Here is a 20913-nt window from a genome sequence, read left to right as displayed (position 1 = left end):
AAAAGGTCAAAATTGCAACAAAGGGTTTCTCTGTTATCACAGAAAAATATTTCTGTTGGCAGTTTTGTTTCCTTGAGAAATTTAACTTCCCCCAAACATCAGCATTTATTTGCCATTACCGTATTTTTTTCCTACCAGTTAGAAATTCAGACCGTCAGCTGCCCTAAATGGCAGGTATGGTTAGAGTCCTGAACCAAAGCCCTTCTGATTTGTGAAGGTCTGCCTCTCATGGTTGACTCTTTTGCTCATAAATAAAAGTCCTGAGAAGCAGCTTTTGGAAAAGGAGGCCAAACTAGGACTTTGCCTACACAGAGAAGTTGTCATGACAGTGCTCCATCCCAGCAACCATAAGATAACCACAAAACTTGAGAAGGTCACTGACCCAACAGCTGCTGTTTAAATAAACAGGGGATATAGAAGTTGGATAGAGAAATGGAGAAGTCAGGAGCACTAGGAGGAGGGGAGGGTTAGCAAAAAGGATCTGGGTGTTTGGCTTGAGGACTTCCCTGTGGCAATCAGGAGCAGGGGACACTTGCAGGGCATGAGGATCTTTGGGTTTGGAGACAACAGGGTGTCTGGGATGGTGCCTGCATGTGAAGCCATCTCCGAGCTCGGTCCTGCTATAATAGACCTGTCCATGTGTCATCCTGGACACGAGGGCACAACAGAATGCGGGCAAAGGGGACGGCAGGGCAGGAGGAGGGGGAAAATGGTGCGGCCACAAGGAGAGAAGCTCGTAGGGCAGAAGGTGACACTGGGTGGTGGTGGGGTTGCTCTGTTGGCAGAAGGGTGGGTTGACCGATGTGGGTTAGTCCTGGCCAGGAGTGTGCTTTAGAAGCAAGGTGATGACCTTGATTCCAATAAAGCCCAACAGCCTAAAACCTTTTGGTAATTCAGTTTTGCATGACGCATAAATATAAATATAAGTAGAAATATAAATATGAATAGAAATAGAAATAAATATATACTATTTCTATAAATTCAAGTCACATTGTAATTTCTCCCAGTAGCTTGTTTGCTTTCTTAAATGAACACAGGGACCTCCCAAGCTTCCACACTCTAATTTAGCACAAGTAAATACAAACAAATATAAATACATGGCATGAAAACGAGTGGCGTAGGTTCAGACTAAAATTAAACTCTGCAAGCTGGGTCCTGTTCCTCAACTTTGCCTTCAGTTAGAAATAACCAGAGTTACTTTAGCAGCTACCTCGTGACAGATCTGGGTTCAATGTGAGTGAGGTTTTGGGGTTTTTTTATAAGCCACCTAAAATGTTAGAGGATGAGGAATAAAAGTTGGGCTCATTTATTTCTGTGGCATTAAGCGAGTTCACCCTCTGACTGGCTTCCTCACCTCATGTCCACCTCGAGGTAGGAGTCAATAAAACGTGTGCTTGAAGCCGGCTACCTGTGGGCAAGGACACATGATGTAGGTATAGCCCTGACCTGAGGATGGCTCACTGTGAAAACCTCACCTGGAAGAAAATCTCTCTTGCATTAATAGCTTCAGCCGCCAGCTTTGTTTGTCTCCTATTTGCTGGTGGTGGTTTTTCTGTTTCCTTTTCGATTTAATGCTGTGCATATTACAGAAGCCAAATTTTAAACGGTGGAAGTTGAGCTTGTACTTGGATAAAAGCACACGAGTGTCTTGTCTCCATGAAATGTTTGCAAAGCAAAGGGGGTGTGGGGAATAAAAACCACAGTGCATCATCCTTTTTCTTGCTTTTAATGCCAATAGCGAGTGGCAATGCCTAACGGAAGCTTATTCCTGTAGTCTTTCTCAGTACAAATACGGACATTTACCGGCCCTCTGGGAACAAATTCTGACACCTTGTCCCTCACAGAAATAATGGCACCATCCTGTTTTACATCTTCTGAGAAATTTGGCCCAATATAGCAAGATGCTGCCCAGCTGGCTTTCTTTTTCATCCAGATGAAACAAAATTCCTCCTGGCAGAGGTTTGTCTTGCCAGTTCTGGTGACATGCAACACCAGCCAGGCCGGGCTTTGCTTGCTTACCCAGTGCTTGTGCTCCAAATGTGGTCTTTTGGTGAACTCCTGTGCTACCTGGGAGTGTGCAAAGGCTGGACTGAGCTCAGCCACTTCTTTGCTTCATAATCTTAAAGACCTTTTTGGGTCTCTAGCATGGGTCACTGGGGGCTGAGAGAGTTACATCTCTTCTGTATGCCTCACTTTTTCCTTCTGATCAAATGTAATCCATCACAAAGTGGAATTCTATGGCAGCACTGATAGCAGGAGGAAGACATCTCCTTATTCCTGTTTTAACACATTGATAATCAGCTCAGCCTTCCCTGACCTCCCCATGAAAGGTCAGAAATGCATTTCTGGGTCTTTTTGCTTGAACTCTCCTGTGGTTCAGCTTGGCTTCTGCAAACCCTCCCGTTAAACCAACAAAGAGTGTTCTCATGAGTGATGTTATCCTAACAGTTTCCTAGTCATTAAAAGAAGAGGAGAATAATATCGCTAGCTGCTGGTCCAAATATTGCAATCTGATGCGACCCGCAGAGTTAAAAGTGGTAATGAATTTAGCAACAGGCATAGCAATGGGCATGTAAAAGCATTAGCCAGATGTTTGCTTTTAGCATGACACATGTAGGATAGGCTTGTTCTCTTCCCTCTGGCTCTAAAGTGACTGCATGACTGCATTCTGATTTAGAGGCCAGAAGGAAACCTCAGCTTCGTCTTGGCTAGTAAAAGCGAGAAAACATTGCTGATGATAGCTCTCTAGTTCGGAGGTGAACTAGGTCAGAGTAGCCCCATTAAGATAGGTTTTGCTAAAGGAATGACCTTACTGCAAAAGCTAGGCTATTTGGATGGCAGCATCGGTTTCTTATTAGTTGTTCCCAAGTGATTCTGTGCTGCTTTGTCATTGCAGTCAGCGAATGTGGCCTTCCAGGGCAGGGCTTTCTGCTGGCAAGCAGAGCCAGGGAGGAGAACAGGCAGTGATAGATAAACATATGCCTGGGACTCCGGAGCTTGAAAAAGCAACTGCTTCGGGAGCCAGTGACTATATGCAGATGTATTTAGCAGGTGAATGCCCCTCCAAGGACGTAACACATGTGATGCCTCTGCTAGGCTTAAATGAGATGCCTTGAATCAGACTTCCCTGTTGTCCACTCTAAGGATGTCTTTTCAGATGGGAAATGGTACGGAGCTGCAGTTCCCAAATTGCATCTCGGGACGAGCCCTGTTTCTGCAAAAGAACTTCCAAGGGGTTTGGAAATCTTCCACGTGGTTTCCAAACCCCGTGGAAGTTCAGCAATCTTACCGGTGGCTGTGACACTTGGCTGCTGTAGAGAAGGGGAGGTAGTCATCTCCTCTTCTTCTGTGCTGCTTCAAGGTGCTTTAGACAACACTGCCAGGTGAATTTTTACCAGGATATTTCTGAAGCTGAAACTTTTTGAGAAACCACCTGGTAAATGTAGCATATACCCTATTTCCTGATCTCCCAGGGAGGAGGGTGGAGATCCAAACCCCAAATGTGGGATCAGATCTCTGTTCTCACTAGTGACCGGCTAGCCTCGTTTACTGACTGTGTCTTTCAAATTACACATCCCAATTGGAAGGAAGGGGTTAGAGATAAATTTCAGAAATATTTTGCGTGTTATCCCCCAGCTAAAGACAAAGAAACAAAGGTATTAACCAAGATCCTTCAGGGAAAGGAGCCAAACTTTCTGTCTCCGCTGTTAGATTTCCCAGATCACCAGGGTCCCTGGTGAGCTGGGCTCAGTTGCCCCAGAATGCTGCAGGTTGCAAAGGCTGAGAGAGCTGAACTTCAGTCTGAGGATATCTTGGCAACGTTCAATGTGCAAACAGCCACCATTTCACAGACTGTCTTTGCTTGGGGCTATCCCACGTACCTCCCCCCTTTTTGCTTTTTGAGCATTTCCTTGGAAGTCAGAGAGTCCTTGTTGTGGGGACACTGACAGAAGGTGGTTGTCACACAACATGCCAGCAACATGCCAGGTGTCAAAATAAATATCTCGGGGCACTTGGCAGGGTCATGCTTTCTTCTGGTGATAAATCCGTGGGGTCTGTATGCGTTGCTACCTCTCAAGAGAAATCCAGGTCTGACATGCAAGTCAGAAGCAAACTCCCAGAAGGTACTATCCAAATCAATCTTTCTGATCTTGGCTGTTAGGGATCTTGAAATCTAATGAGTCAATCAGACAGAAGACATGACTCCCAAAGACTCATGGAAATTACTTTGGAGAAGACAATGAATAATCTTCTTGCGTCAGCTAGCTAAAGAACTAAATCAGGTCAAGGAAGATCAGTCATTATTAAAACTATCATCATTATTTTTAGTAGGGACTAGAATATAAATATATGGAGAGGAAAAGAAGAAAAATACATGTCCAGAAAAGTGTGTGTTACGAGCAGCTTGGCAGTCAGTGGGAGAAAATGGTATAGATTAGAGGCAGCAATCTGGAAAGTGAGGCAGAGACAAATTAGTAAGGCCACATTAAAAAACAGTGGGAACCCAACACAGATTTTTTCCAGCTCTGTTCCAGGAATGAAACAGGATTTAGTGGTTGCTGTGCAGTGTTTGGATAAAGAAGCATCCATAAAATCCCAAAAGATGTCTGCTGTAAAAGTTACATTGCAACACTGTTAGATAGGGGAAGCCTGGAACGGTTTTGAAGTCTACAGCTGCTTCCAGCTTCTGGTTTGGAGCAAGGGCTGGTTGCAGGCCATGATGCAGGAGCAAAAAGGAAAGTGCAGTAATCTAATACAGATGTTTCAGCAGTGAGTGAATCCTTGGTTTTGACAGCAGTTCTCTGGCATTCAGGAAATTACTGTGGTTAGAGATTAATGTTTTCTACTGCTCTGCTTTCCTTCCAGGATGAGGGAAAATAAAACATGAAATATGAACGCAGAAATTACCGAAAGCTGAGAGGTGGTCTTACAGTTTGTTTTTTCCCCCACATTCAAAGCCATATTTGCTGGAGAAAGTGTGAGAATGTTTGCCTTAGGTTATATTTGTTTATGAAGAATATAACAGCCAATTGCTAGAGCCAACAAAGACCAGAACGCAGGTCCTCACCATCCAGGGGTGCCTCCTAAATCCAAATAATTCCATGTAATGGAATTACCTTAGCACAGCAGTGAGGGGTCAGGAGAGAGGGTGAACATAAGCAAAATTAGCATGAATGCTAATAGCTTGTTGAGTGTTAGGAAAATAATTTGTTTTGGAGAGGTCTTAGCACCCATTCCTGTATTTTCAGCATGATAATATATGAAAATCCCTTCGTACCACAGTGACCCACCTCTGATCACTTCTTATTTTATGATATAGCTGGATGCAGTGCCATACCAGTGAGAAATTCTGGATTTTCCTGCACAATGGCTACACCTTGACAGTGATGGCTGTGGCCCAAGTGCCAGATGATGAGTATCTGAGGATGGATATCCTCTTGGCTGCAGATTAGCTGTTAAAGAAAAATGCAGCCATAATTGCCAAGAAATGAATGAAAGGAGAGAAAAAGGACTGGTAAAGGTATCAAACACAGAGATATCACCTCTGCCTCTGGTGGGAGGAGGAGTAATACACTTATATACTCTGTCGAGGGTATAAGTGGTATATACTCGCCAGAGTATATAGGTGTATTACTACCTGCCTTCTCTGCTGTTATGCTCTTTCCCAGGCAGCTTGCTGCTGTCAGAGAAAAGACTCTAGACCTTTTTCTTGTGCCAGCAAGGCCACTCTTCCTCTTCATACTGGGGAAAGAGGAGGAGTGAGATCACTGCCTGAGAAGATATGCTAACCTCTTCCTCCCAGGATTTCCCATGAAAAGAGAATCAAGAAATAATTGGAGAGAAACCAGAGATACAACAACTTGCAACAGGCCAGGCAACAGGACTCTGGTAACGCTTAGAAGAGATTTCTGCTCTCCTGAGTTTCTTTTCATTGTATTGATGCAATGAAACTTAAAACACATGAAACTGATAAAGAAAGGAGCCGATGGCACAATTTAGTGTAAAACCCCCCCTTGTGTTCATAGTCCATGTAATTGTTTTTTGAATACTTCCATGGGCATCATCTAATTCCTTCAAAGTAACTAGCTGGATTCAGATGAAGAAAACCTCCTTGGCTTCATGGAGGCAAAACTAATGTTGGGGGTTTTTACAGCATGCTGGAAGAGCTGTGAAGGTGAATGTGGTGAGAACAGTGTGATACATTCAGCTGAAGAAATGCCTTCAGGTGTCAGCTGCAGGGACTGTAGAAATTATCTCCTTTCACACTGGATACCTAAAAATGCAGTGAGCCCTTGGGGTTATGATAGATACTTCCATAAATACCTAAGATTTCTATAAAACAGCCCAAAGCTCAATAGAGTAAAACAAAAAGCACCACAAAAGTTAGCAGTGGAAAAGAAAACACAGAACATTATGACACTGCATAAATCCTTGATATTTGGATTTTCCCACATCTCGAATACTGTTCGGCACCCTTATCTCAGAAGAGATACAGGAGAACTACAGAGGAGGGCAACAAATCCATGCAGCTGTTAGCAACAGTTTTTCTATGAAGTCTGATTAAGTAGGTTAGGACTCCTCAATCTGGGAAAGAGATGCTTAAAGACGAGGATAAAAAATCAAGGGGAATGGAGGTGATGGAGAAGAACCAACTATTCCTGGTCTCTTCCAAAGGAAGAACTCGGGGCCATTGAATGAAACTAGTAAGTGTCAGATTAAAAAAATACAACAGGCTTCCTTGCCGGAGGATGTTGTGGTACAGGAGGTTTATATGGCTCCTGGAAGAGTTTGCCCAAGTATTTGAAGAAATAGATTATTAAATGAGAAAACTGCATCAAATTCAGGAAATGTTCTGAGCTGAAAGTAATGGTGGACAGTGGGAACGCACAAGGCAAGTGTCATGTTTTCGTGCCATGTTCTGACTCTCCCTGATTCTGTGCAAGGCCGACAATTTTAAAGCCAGCACCAGGAACATCACCAACAGAGAGTCCTTCTCAACCAAAGGCACACCTTTGGTGCCTCTCTGTCACATTGGAGAACCATGTTGTTACCCTCAGTGGTGCCCTTTTAGGGCTGATGTGCCTCACTAACCTGCGCTGCCCCATCCATCCCCTGATCTACCCCAAAGAATAGTCTAGGGCAAGAGTGATGGGTTCAGTGCTCCAAGGCTGTGGGTGCCAGTACCGGCAGGAAAGGAGACGGACCTGCCATCATACTGGTACCACTCATGACCCTGTGACAGGCTCAGTGGTTGCTCAGGTCTGTATGGCAAACTGAAGCAGGAGGGGAGGATCTGGGACAGTCTGCTGGAAGCAGCCTTCAAGTTCTGTCACAAGACTAAGAGAAAGGGTCTAAAGCTCTTATCTGCTTTGGTCATCTTCACTTTTCTAGCTGTGTTATATTTTCCCTTCATGACTGGTTCAGGATCACCAGACTGGTTAATGAACTGGAACAATTTCATAAGAGATGAACCTGAACTGGAATTCAGCCAAGAAACATAAATGGTTCAACTACCTGATTAGGAGATGAGCTTAAGCCAATTTGCAAGCAAAACCAAGGTCTGTGGGATTTAAGTCAATTCTTATCGTGGTTATCAGCTCAGGACATGAAACATAAGAGAGATGAATCTCCATGTGGTTGGCAAAGATTAGAAAATGTGTTGTTTCCTTCTCATATGATATACTTAATTCCTAAGTATCTGCTGGACAGCTTGAGTGGATTCTTTGCTGTGCTGACTTTCCCAAAGCAATGTTATATCCTTCAAAACAATGTACTCAAAGCAACCTATTAAGAAAAACTACACAGCTGAGATATTTGCTTAATTGGAGCGTCTCTCGAGAAACTAGGTCAGCTCCACAGCAGCAAATCACAGTGATGGTCATTTAATTGAGATGCGTAGCCGAATCAGGGCATGCCAGGCAAGGCCTGTGTGGGCTGTGATACATATTCAGGTTTCTGGGACTTCATTCAAATGACGTTGAACTAGCTGACCAGCCCAATACTTGCTGATTTATTTTGTACATTTGCATTGTATGCTTGCCTCTAACTCTTGGCAATCACAACCACGAATCATCATAGCCACCCCACTCAAACTACTTTTTTCAGCTAGGTGCATTCAAATCAAGAAGACATGAGCATGTCTTACCTAACAAACTCATAAAGTTACAAGATTTTAACAAAATTCAGGGGCAGCAACACTTTGCCTAACAGAAAGTAAACTGGAAGCTTCAAAAGGAGGTTTACAGATTCTTATGGAGGGCCACTGACTTTCTTTTCCTTGATCCTGACTTTTAAATATAAGTGCGTAGGAGTATGTCTAATACAAATGGTGTATTTAGTGAATAAGTTAAAAAAACAGGAGAAGACTCCATGCACACAGTGGAAGGGAAAGACGAGAACAGTAATGACCATGTAAATAATGTGTCTAAGTCACGCAGCTTAATGCATTACCAAGAAGTGCTCAGACACAATGGCGATGAGCATAATATAGATGAGCATGCAGAATAGGAAAAGACACCAAAGAGATAACTCATGCAATCAGTAATGTTCACCTTTTAAACCTGTCAAAATAGCAGGATCCAACCAATTTTCCTTTTATTGTTCCTCTGTCAGCTGAACACATTAAAATAAATAAAAATTTAACACAATTTAACACAAAAAGATAAATTAAAATAAGCTAAGTGTGAGAAACCTTCTGATTGAAGCGTTACAAGAAATTTCCTAGAGGATATTAAAATACCCTAGAATCAGCTTCTAGTGGAAATACAATGCAAAGAGATTCAAGCACTAATTAAGCAGGCAAATAAACCACAAGGCATATAAACAATCCAGCCAATAAACTGGGAAAAAGCTCTTCTCCATGGAGCTTGGCCACAGTCTCTGCAAAATTGTGTATCCAAGAACCGCAATCAGAGTTGATGCTGGAGTTGGAACAACCTTTGGATTTCCTATAAAGCTAGGATGAGAATGACCCCAACAAACACTCCAGCAATGGCCCAGTGCTGTTGAAATCAGCCTTTCCTGCTGCATGCACCAGTTAGCTTTATGTGATATTTGATTTGGTTTCAGTGTTTATAAGAGATGCCAGAACTTATATAGACCTTGTAGAAAGGTCTCTTGTGTAGCAACAATTCACTCCTTTGCTAAACACTGATTATATCTTTGTCATGTGCCACAACCATCTTCCAATTCTCAGTGTGAAAGATTCACTTTACAGCTTTGAGTGCGTTTCTGGAAAATGAACAGAATTAGTCACAGCGATACCTATTGGTAGCAACTGGGGGATCTGAGAAAGGAATTCTTTGACCCAGACATGTCTGCAAAGAAGAGTATGGCAGGGTATATATAACAGAATAGGTAGGAATGGGCTGAGAACACAAAGATACAGGACAGCTTGAATGAGACTGAAACAATATGGATGGGTCTTAGGAAAAGAAGGCAAGATATTGATAATGGTCTTCAGAAAAATGCATTTCCTCAGATGGAAGTAGTTAAGACCCAAGAGGGAACTATTTTAAGGGGAAAAATTTTGGAGAACTGGCAATGGCTTAAGAAATTTCTGTTAAAGGAAGACATACAGACTATCCCAACATGAAAAATGGTTTAGAAAGTTGTAAGAAACTTACTTGGCAAACAGACCTTTAGGGATCTCAGAGACAGGTGGGAAATGCACAGGATCAAGAAACTTCATCAAAGCACTATGGACAAGTTTATTAGACAAGCACAAATATATAGGGACAAAAGGTAGACAAAGAACAACAAAAAAGCGTCTGATAAGTATAAGAAGAATGAGATGAATGTCCATGACACAGTTGTTCCTCATCTCAAGGGAGAGGAAGATGTCAGCCAAATACATAAAAAAATAACGCTATCTCAAAAGTGATTAGGTGTTTGGCACAATTAACATTACTGAAAAGAAACGAGAAGTCAGGCTATAATGGGAGAAAAAAAGATATAGCAGGTAGGTGTTTCAAATGATCTGGACTTGACAACATTCACCTATGTGTATTCTGGAAGATAGCTGGAAAAACCCACAGAGAAATGGTAATGACATTTGAGAACATGGGCTGGGGAGTGAAGTGGGCAAAGACTAACATAGTGCCAATCTTTGGAAAGAAGGATGGGGTGATACAGTGAGTTGGCATGATTTAAGTTTTCAGAATAAAGTTGAAATAAATACTCAGTCTGTAAGCATGCAGAAGACAACAGAGGTATAAATAACAGCCAAAACATTTCTTCTTTTTATAAAGAACAACCTTCATTGAAGAAATTTAATTTCTTTTTTTTTGACAAAGCAATAAGCTTGGAGGATAGGAAAGAAACCATAGATGTCAAATAGTATGACTTAAGGTCTGGACATTATTTCACTAGATAGTCTCCTAAGCAATTTTGGGAAATGACGATTAGATAATGCTACTATTTCTTGTACTGCTGTTTGACTGGAAAATAGCAAAGCATTAATAACTATTCTCTGAGAAGCATCAGACCAGAACAATGTATTAAGAAACAAAAGCATAAGTCTGTCATAGGACAGGTACCAGTCAACTTTTTTTTTATTAACGACTTTGAGATTCTACAGACTGATGGCATTTGCAATTCATGTGAACAAGCAGGAAGACAAGACTGAAATCTGAAATTGTCTTGACAGATTGGAAAAATCTTCTGGAAAAAATAAAGTCCAATTCAATAAGGCCAAATGTAAAATTCTAGCCCTCACAAAGAATAATCAGCTGTGCGATACGGGAGAGTGGATGAGTAGCAGCAGCCAGCGGAGGAGACTTGGGGCCATAGCAGGCACATAAGGAACGTTTGTCAGGAATTCACGCTGCTGTGGAAAAGGAAACTGCCCTGCAGAGATTGGAATGCACCAGGCTGTAAGTAAAAATTGATCAAATTCATAGCAACTCTTTTTCTCACTTAAACCTTTCTAATATGACATAACACCCTTAAAGTGTGTGGAATCATATTGCTCTAAATCTATTGGAAATTCATGTATTTTTTCCCCATTCCGTGATTTTTCAGGATTTGGGAAATTCTTATTACCTCTTATTACGCTTTTAATCTGAATACTAACTAAAAAAGGACCCAAGAGAGACAATGGGAGGGTTGTCTAATGATATGGTCATGGCTAAGACTGATTTTGGCACAGAAATCATGGCAACTCTGGTCTACAGAAAGTTTGTGGCTTGTGATGAGCTCTACTACTAGTTCAGAAAGGAGATGACATAGGACTGTTGATGGTAATGGGTGACACACAGGCTATCTTTAGCTCAGTAATGTTGGCTGGTCAGGTGGTCTCCCAAATTCTGGATAGTGCCACGCTTCTATGAAGGGGGCCACAAATAGCTCAAGGTGAACAAGAATTTAAAAGTTAGGCACCATGCCACACTCATATGAGTACATTCCTTAGGTCCCAGTCACTCTAGTGGGAATGAAGACGTCTGGCCAGTATACTGATGTTGGCCATCATGGGAGATGTAGTTCAGCTGGAATTTCACAGACCCATAGCATCAAATTTTAGGTTGGAAGGGGCCTCCAGAGGTCATCTAGTCTAATACCCTGCTCAAAACAGACGTCACTAGGTCAGGTTGCTCAGGGCCATGCCCAGTTGACTCTGGACCACCTCCAAGGACAGAGTATTGCTTTTATCGCCTGTACCTCTGGATTTTCAGTGTTTCTTGAGGGACTGAAGGGGTGAAAATGAAGGTTGTTTCAATCCTCTGATAACCCCGAAAGCCGAAATTCAAATGATACAAGCTAAAGATGCTGAAAAGAATGAATTGCAAGTGTAAAACAATTTAAGCAAAGAAAGAAAAAGGATGGGAGGAAAGGGGGAAACAGTTAATTCCTCTTTTGTATGAACTGCAATATGTACAGACAAGGAGATAACAGGGTGCTAATGTCCCAAGTTCTTTCATATTTTGATTGGCATGAACAACATAAATAAGTCAGCTATAGTTAAAGCTTGTCCTACACGTCCAGACAGCTCTGTAAAAATGTAAAAATTTAAGGAGGGGTGAATCCTGCCAGCACTTACCCAGACACATGAAACTGCTGAGTTCAACACCGCTACTTCGGTGAAGAAAAGTTTTCAAGACGGTATGCCAGGCATGTCCCTTAAACAGATTAGTCTGTGACCCTTGGTCAACAGTCTTTCGAAAGCATATGCGATTCCCAGGCCCTTTGGAAACCTTACCTGGCATTAATTCCATTTGTATTTACAAATGCTGTAAATTATAGGTGTCACATGGACTGATATCTGCAAAAAAGGCTGTTATTTTTCATACTCTATGGTTAGGAATAACAAGGCTGCTTATGGGCCAGAAAGCATGATTTCCCATTTGGAAGAATTTAAAGAATTAATTATTTGGCAGAACAAACGTACTTGTAAAATTAAGCATCAGAACACATTTTGCCCTTTGATTCCCTCTAAAATTCTCAGATAAACCAACTTACCCCAGATACACAAATCATATACATCAGCTGTCCAGCAGGGAAAAAAGAATGCTATATGTAAATGAGTAAAATCTCTGGATTTTTGAAGAGAGGAACTAACCTGAGTTGCCTGAAATCCTTTTTTGATCCACAAACAATTTTAAAATGTTTGAAATGCTGCTTTTTTTTTTTTTTTTCTTCCTTGGTTTTTTGTACATGTTTTTCCATGGTTATCAAAAACTTTGTGTCTGGAACACTGAGATCTATTCAGAGAGAGTTTGTCAAGAATGGCACACATACATCCACTTCTAATCCAGGAACCCAGAAAATGTCACAATAACTTGGCAGAACCTGAATTCAGTAAGAATCATTCCTGCTTTCCACCACCATGTTGAAAATCCCAGCAAAGCATGTAAGGAGGATTTACCTACATACCTATATATATTTATGTATGTATGCATTAAAAAAAATAAAATTGTTTTTGCTTTGGCTTGATTTACCATAGATTGCATCAAGCAGAATAATTTTTCATGAAACAGGGAAAAAAAGGCAGAAGAGGAACTGGAATTCACAGAGGTCAATAACTCTGGCATCCACATTGCATTTTGGAAACACTAAAGATTCCCAAGACAAAGAGCAGCTCGTTTCTGGGACATGTTACCCAGCTTACAGTTGCAGCAGATATATCTAATAGTAGAGGAAGTCTTCGAAACAACGGCAGTGATAAAAACAGGTATCTTAGACCATTTGTTTTGTGATATATCTCTAACTTGGCTAATGTTGCAGGAGATGACATGCTGCCTTTTTCTTTTACTTACGAAGCAATTGTTTGAGTGGTTTCAGTATTGGACCACCAAGATTATGACTATATTTAGATGTAGATCAATGCATCAGTACCCAGAGGGTTTTCTCACAGCTCATACTAATCAGAATGGTTAAAAAGGTAGCGATCGATGAATCAGGTGCTAATAGTGTTTGCACTGTGATTACAATTTGCTAATTCTGGATTTTATTTGCACAGTCACCCAATGCCAGCCACGCTGCGCTGACATTGACAGAACTTGCAATAGAGCCAGGAATAACCAGCTGGTTGAGTTACTGCAGCAAAACACTTCTGTTCGGTAAAATGCCTTTCAGACATGGGTCACGCTGAAATGCTTTACAGCATTAAAGTCAGAACAAACAAGGAAGTGAAGCAAAACTTCCCTTGAGGGTTTTACGCTTTACCCCATAGCTGGCCGTGGGGGTCATTTTTAGTGCTGGTCGCAAAAGATATTGTCTCTGTAGCCTGCTGAAAATAAAGTGGGGTGGTGGTGGAGGAGGTGAAGCCAAGGGAAAAATAAAAGGTGACAGTCTAGGTTTCTATACTGGCAATAAGGCTTTTAAGAACATGAGGAGCTAAAAAAAGCACTCTGAAAGCAGCAAGAAATCTTAGCACCTCTTAGCCCATAGTCTGGATAGAGAGTGTCAGGGAAAGGCAGAGGGTATGAAAAAGAAACACAGAAGAACTTAATTCTGTGGTTGCATTGGTACAGCTAAAGAGCTGGGAGGAGGGAGGAGATGAGACCAGCTTCTTGCTTTGCTGGTGAAGACAAAGGTGAGGGTAGTCATAAAGGGTGTCTCTTATACCCAGCCTCCCATTTTTGCACAATTTAGGATGTTTTCTGTGAGAAAGAAAAAGATGTCTTTGGACATGTAAAAGGAGTTATAGTGGAGTTTTTTATAAAGTAGTTAGAAGATGCCCTCAGAAAATACAATTGTGAGCAGTTAACAGTCTGGAAAATTCAAAAGAGCTGCAAAACCATGTTTGATCCTGCACCAAACAAAGGGATGAAGAATAAAAAGTGAGAACAAGCTTCGTCCTTTAATGTAGTCTGCCTTACATTGTTGGGTCCCGTACAAGATATAAATAAAATGATTATCTTTGTAGATATCGTTATGTATAACTGAAAACCAGGAGGGACGGTAAGGAAGGCGTATCATTTGAATCATCCCTTACAGCTGCAGGACTGGGACCTGTGATGGTGAGGATGCAGATGGTCTGGAGCATCAGAGCTGTGGTTTATGAATGTGACCACCAGAAACTACAAGATTCTACATAGCAGAAGTTTCTATGAACTGCCAACACACTAGTTTATGTTCACAAATTCCTTTCAGTTTATAAATTGGGGTCAGTAACTTCACAAACTGAGGCACAGGTTGCTGCAAAGGTTTTTGCTCAGAACCAAATCTCTGCCTATTTCTTATGTGGCCACTAAACTTTGTTGCCACTGCCCGTGATGATTAGAATAGAATAGAATAGAATAGAATGGAATAGAATAGAATTGAATAATTATTAATAAATAATTAAATGTTAAAAATTAAATGCTAAATTTATATAGCTTGTTTTTTTTAGAAGAATAGCACTACAGAGGACATCTGGATCTACCAGAGATGGTGAAATTTCACCCAGCATCTGGCACCCCGAAAGTGCTGCTGGCAGCCTGCTGCTTGCCAGGGCGGGATTAATTCCTGTGCCGATGTGGTGGCTTTGGCACGGATCAACATGAGGAATGTCAACATCAATTACCTGTTAAATCTTACCAAAATGCTGTGACATGGAGGCAGAATAGACTTCCAGAGCAGACAGGCTATAGCACGTAGAAGCAAGTCACCGAGATTTTATACAGCTGTCACGCTTGCAAAGAATTTATTCTGTGGTTCTGTTTTTATTCCACGGGCACGTAGTTTAATTTGCCAAACTGTAATCATGCCAATATTAATTATCCATAATGAGTCAGTCATGCAAAGTAAAACCTGACCACCAGGGAGATATTAGAGGTGATGTACTTATTTTTTATGTGCATATTAATCTGCTAACTTTAAATCTAAAGAACATTGTTAGACTGAAAAGGCACTCATTATTAAAATTAGGCTGAAAGTTATAAGGCAGAAAAGATGCTGAATGATCTCATGTGGCAACAGTGATTTACAAATATTCCTTATTAAAAACAGAAAGAGGTTGTGTTTCAACACTTTAATTATTCTGTAAACAGTATCCGATTAACTTGTATTAATCTTATGTTTGTTTGTTTTCTTGACCTGTGTGAATGGCACAGGAATTTATTAGCATTTTTCATTTATACCCATTTACAAAGATGTCAAGGTGATAGAGTAACTGAGGTTACAGGGTTGGGAGGGGAAGAAATGATAGCCAATGTCTACTTAGCAGAGTGTACATAAGCTAAACAAGTGACTGTGAACTGCAGCCATGCGATGTTTTTCATTTATGATAAACTTGTCCGAAATCGCAGCATTTCTCAGAGTTCAGTGTGACATCAGGCGGATGACTCTACTAGTACTGAAAACAGGTTTGTTATGTTAATGAGTAATTAAGCTAAGTAAACTATATATTTGCTGACTTCAAGATATGTAAAGCTCCCCAAAGACAAATAAGATAAGGGTATAATCTGAAGTATTTTAGGAATCTTGTGGCAGCGTGCTTAGATTAGTCCAAAGGGATAGGCATGTTTGTTTTTTGAGCATCCTTTCCTGAGCAGATTTGAGATAACCCTCGTGACTCTGCTCTCCAAGGAGAGTGCTATGTCTAATCCATTGCAAAGCTGTCTGTGCCTTTTACTAATAATCTAATGGACTGAGCCCAGCTCTGAAATTTGGAGTGTTGTTATATTGAACCATACATTTATAGCTATTAACATAATATGGAATACTGCCATTTCACAGTGGCTGATGAGTTGGAGAGCGGAGGGTGTCACAGTCCAGCAGAGAACAACAGAGGACTTAGAAGAGCACTTCTGTGTACAGCCAATAACTATCAAATAGCCAAATACATGGGAGCAATTTGCAGAAAATCCCCACCTTGTATATAATAATAAGAGTCTCAGCGCATAGGAGGTGAAGCTGAAGACTGTTGCGAAAGGTGTTAGGTTGCAGACCACTTAGAGAGCCCAATGTCAAGGTTAAAATGCCTTTGAAAAAGCATATCTATTAATCAGACTGAGACAGAAAAATTGTAAGAAAAAGGGCACATGAGCAATACAGAGCTGCAACAAGCTGCCAGCCAGCATAATAGTAATAACATTCTAACAGGGCTTTTGCTCAAAGACTTTGAAAGACCATGAGGTTTAAAAAGACCTAAAGGGCTTGTGACAAAAGCCACATGCCTAGGAGATGGGTTGTTGACTTGTAACTCCATCTGCCTCAGACGATTCTTCAAGCAGCTCTTTAAAGGTCACACGACAGAAGGAGTTCAGTGGAAGGTGTAGCAACCTGTTTGGAGAAACCTCGTCTGCATGCATGTGGCTAAAACACAGGTAGGAGTTGCAGTATCCTTCATGAGCTCTTATAGTGAAGAGAGCGCTAATTTGAAAATGAGAGTCCTCCTAATTGTTGCAGAATGGACAGGGAGAGGCAGGGCTCTTGCAGGGTTTCCAGCTGGGAAGACACACAGAAGAAGGAGAAGTCTTGTATTTTCCATATGGTGGAAGCCATGGAAGAGAGCACCATGCTTTCCTCTCTTTGCAAATTGTCTTCTTGTTGCTAATAAGCCTAGCAACTATTTTAATTAGAAGTCACAAAGATGAGCTTTGAATAAATCGGATTCTGGTCCCTGAGGAGCTCAAGGGTCAATATTGGAGCCTCCTGACCTTGGACAGGAAGGAAATTTCTTCAATGGATGGATGGATGGATGAAAAGATCAGTTCGTAAATCCAGTTTTAATTTATAAATATTCACATCTTTCTGAGTACACCATTTTTTACCCCTCAAAGCCTGTGTTTCAGCAGTCGACATAGGGCAATAAACACATAAATGATGGTGACCAAACCTGCATGTGAAGAGTCTCAACCGCCTAATTACCTGGCTGCAGGTGACCTGAGTGTTTCTGGGAGCAAGGTGGAACCTGGAAAGTCCCTGAGACTTCACATGTGCTTTATAAGCCCTTGGCATTTCAGGCACACGGGTAAAACTCAACTTGGTCTAGCAGAGGCAGAGACACACTGCCAGGCTGTGAACTATATAAAGAATTTGGTTCCCTGGGATATGGACCAATAATCTCCTTGAGGTGCCTGAGACCATGAAGCTGAATTATGGCTGTATTATGTCAAGTCTTGAAGTTCAAGCATTGTATGGAGGAGCAATCCCTTTGTGCTCTACACATTTGGTGGATACATGAACCATCTCAGGCTCCAGTCCTGTCAACCAAAATGCTTTTGTCCCAGCAAAAGTACACTTTAAAAGACAGCACGTCACACAGCATTCACTTTGCTATTTTAAACTGTACACACATTCAACATCATGGAGCAGCTGAGCACCAGGACATGGTATTCACACTGGAATCCATTTCGGAGAGGTTCACCCTTGTAGCACTTCCAGAGGAGTCCAGAACAGTGAGATTTTATCCAATTGCCTGGGCTGCAGAACAGCTCTGAGCAGACCCCTGAAGGGTCAATGACCGGTTACATTAAAAAGCTAGAAAAATGGCTATGTGCCACAAAGCACTGAGCTGTAGTTATAGCTGTGATCCTCTGGAAAATGAGACTAATTATTCAGATATGCTGATAATGATTACTCCTGAAATAGTTCTGATCAGCCAGTCCTGTGAAAGATTTGACATGTGTCCAAAGCTCTTTGTCCCTTCCGTCAGCCATCCAACCTAACAATCACAACTGTCCCGCTGATATCTTAACCTTTCAGGACAAAATGAGGAAATGGCCAGGCAACAAAAATGCCCCCCAAAGAGTCCCTGAACTAAGCACAGGCTCAGAAACTTGTTACATTAAATTTTATTTAAGCACAGTCGTAATAGTCTTTTATTATCCATCTGGGTAAACTCTGAAACGGCAAAAAAAAGGGCAAAACCTGCAGGAAACTGATTTGAAAGCTGCCCTGCATCATTCCGGAGTGAGCAGGTAATGAGCTCATGCAAGTCTGTGCTGGGACGTGTACACACGTTGGGATTTACACTTTCAGATTTCAGTGTTTGCATGCAAGTTCAAGTTCAGCATTTCCTGGTGGGTGAGAGCCTCCTTATGGCTATTGATTAATGTAGAGCCTTCTGGCTGGATTTCTAAAGGAGAAAAATGTGGAGAAAAAGAACTCAAAACAAGTCAAGGAACTTAATTGCTTCAGCTCTTACATATCAACTATTTTGCAGGAAAGTGGCTGTATCACAGCACATTTATTTCCCATGTCTGCATTATAATACCTCCCTAGGCTAAGGCAGCTGAGGCTGATGCGGAACTTCCAGGGTTGACTATGGGGTTTAGAGGATGTGGTGGGACGTGAGACTTGGGGCAAGACTCCACGACCCCAGAGGTCCGTTCCTGCCTGGAGTTCCTATGAGAACACCCTGACCTCCCTCTCCCTCTTCTCCACCATCCCCTTCCCCCTCCATCGCAGTCTGCACAGGCAGAATTGCCCAAAATTCAGCCCAGCCCGAAGCTACTGTCACCTGAACATGCAGTAAGGGGTTCCACCAAGGCTCTTGCTGGGCTGTGCTTCACTTTCTGCCTCCAGTACATGTCTCCTTCAGTAGGAAAGTGGAGAGAGATTGCTTTTCATGTATTTTTTTGTTTGATCCTCTGCAAAAGTCTTGTATTTTCCAAAAGTCAGATTAATTCTTGCCCCTAGTTTCAAATAAAAATGTCTCCTTGTGGGCAAAGTCACACCTTGGGAGTTTTCTGTGGGAAAAGCAGAAATTTAGGAGAGCTCTGAGTAAGAAAAGCAGGGGAAAAGCTAGAGATGGCATTTATATGTTGTTTAAAGCTGTCACTGCCTCTTTAGCTCTTTCTTGCTGCCTCTGAGGAACATTCAGCCACAGAATGCTTTAAAGCAGCTTGCTTTAGTAATACTGGGGTTTTTTTTGTTGAGCTATTTTTTTTAATCACTGGATCTCAAAATATTTTTTTAAGTAAGTAAAGCTAGATTCCTTACTTCATTTAACAGTAGGTGAAGTGAATTGCCCCAGCCATGTATTATATGCCATTGTCAGAACTGAAAATAGAACCGAGCCTCTTGTACAATGCACTGCCCACTCTGCTCCACTGTTTGAGAAAGCAAAAAATATCCTTTTATCCCCCAGAATACTTTATGAATAAATACTTCATAGCACATTGGCATAAAAATGGTCATTTGCCATGCTGGAAAGGCTCTTCTGGCACTTGGTGATTCGCAGTCCCATAGTCACATCCAAAAAACCTTTGTGTCATCAGTGTCCTATGGCGCAATGATCTCTGTGTCCTGCCAGGTTCTGCCCATGAGCAGGGACTCATCAAGGGGAGCTGCAGCCCTGGAAATGGCAGCAGAATTTGGGCAAGGTAGCTTGAAAATTAGCTTGCTTTTGCACATATGCACAGACCCTGGGGGAGACGACCGCTCGCCTGAAGTAGTCACAACAAATGTTTCATGGACCATAAAGATTGTGAGGGGCCATCGCACATTTCTCCCATGAGTTCCTTTGCAACACAGGGCAAAGAATAATTTTGGCATTTGGATGCTAACTAATTTTTGGCTGTATGGTGCAGCAGTACAGTTGCCTACTTTATTTTATTTTTAGCCCGCTGCTGACAGATATCTGAGGGGGGGCTTTTCTGCTTATTTCACACTGTGGCAGTGCTTGCCCAACTTAGCTGGCTGTGGACGATGCAGTAAAGAAAATTAAAGTGAAATTTGGCACACAAGGTTAGTTTGCCTTACTTCAGAGAAGCATTCAGGGGCAGTTAAAGCAGAGCACTAGGAACAACCCATCCCCATCTTAAATACACTTTCGTTTGCTTTAAAACTCCAGTTGTCACTTCTGTGCCTCCCATTTAATCTGCCTCCAACACCCCAGCATTCTCAATGGTTATAAATAGAGGGGCAGCTCGAATGAAACAACGCTTTCAATGCTTCCAGTTATCTGTCAACAGTCTCTTACAAATGCAATAGAATTTTCTCCCAGAAGAGACGTTGGGTTTACTGGTGATTTGTGTTATTTTTCCTCTCTTGTACACAGAAAATAAAGACAATATGTGGTTTTGATTTGCTTTTTTCTCCCTTACTTCAGTAGTCTCTAGAGGTAGAAATGAGGTGTATAAAAGTCCCAGGGCAAGTTCTGCTGTCTGCCAGCGTATCGTCAATCCTAAATGACAAATCCTGCCTTTGTGATTTTGGGCTGGCCACCTTTTTTTGGCAGAGGTCTTGGGGCCAAAGTTGGAGTTAATGAAAAGCTCCTCATTGAAGAGTCCATCACCAGCACAGGCTGAAGCCTGCTGTGCATTGCTGCGGGCTGCCAGGACTTGTTCCAGCCCCCAGGACGCGGCTCGTCCATGCCCACGCGTTCCTGCACTGTGCAAAGAGCTGGTTTAGGAGTGCTATCGTTCACCAGTGGATTATACGTGTCTGAGTCCCTAAAGAGTCCCAAGGCACAGCCTCCAGCCCCGGCTCACCACCGTGTACACCATGGTGTGATTCTGTCCTGCACTAGTGCCTTCCTAGACG

General features: G+C 41.9%; 1 long non-coding RNA gene across 1 annotated transcript; it reads left to right on the top strand.

The window, feature by feature from the left end:
• Positions 1 to 9402: 9402 nt before the first annotated feature.
• LOC128138979 (uncharacterized) lies at positions 9403 to 20428 on the top strand. The gene is made up of 3 exons (XR_008234201.1): positions 9403 to 10874; positions 12941 to 13011; positions 14366 to 20428. It is a non-coding gene; the product is annotated as an uncharacterized LOC128138979 (long non-coding RNA).
• The last annotated feature ends 485 nt before the right edge of the window (positions 20429 to 20913 follow it).

This window comes from Harpia harpyja, chromosome 2, assembly GCF_026419915.1.
Source record: "Harpia harpyja isolate bHarHar1 chromosome 2, bHarHar1 primary haplotype, whole genome shotgun sequence".
Classification (NCBI taxonomy): domain Eukaryota; kingdom Metazoa; phylum Chordata; class Aves; order Accipitriformes; family Accipitridae; genus Harpia; species Harpia harpyja.
This window is presented reverse-complemented; position numbering and strand designations above follow the sequence as displayed.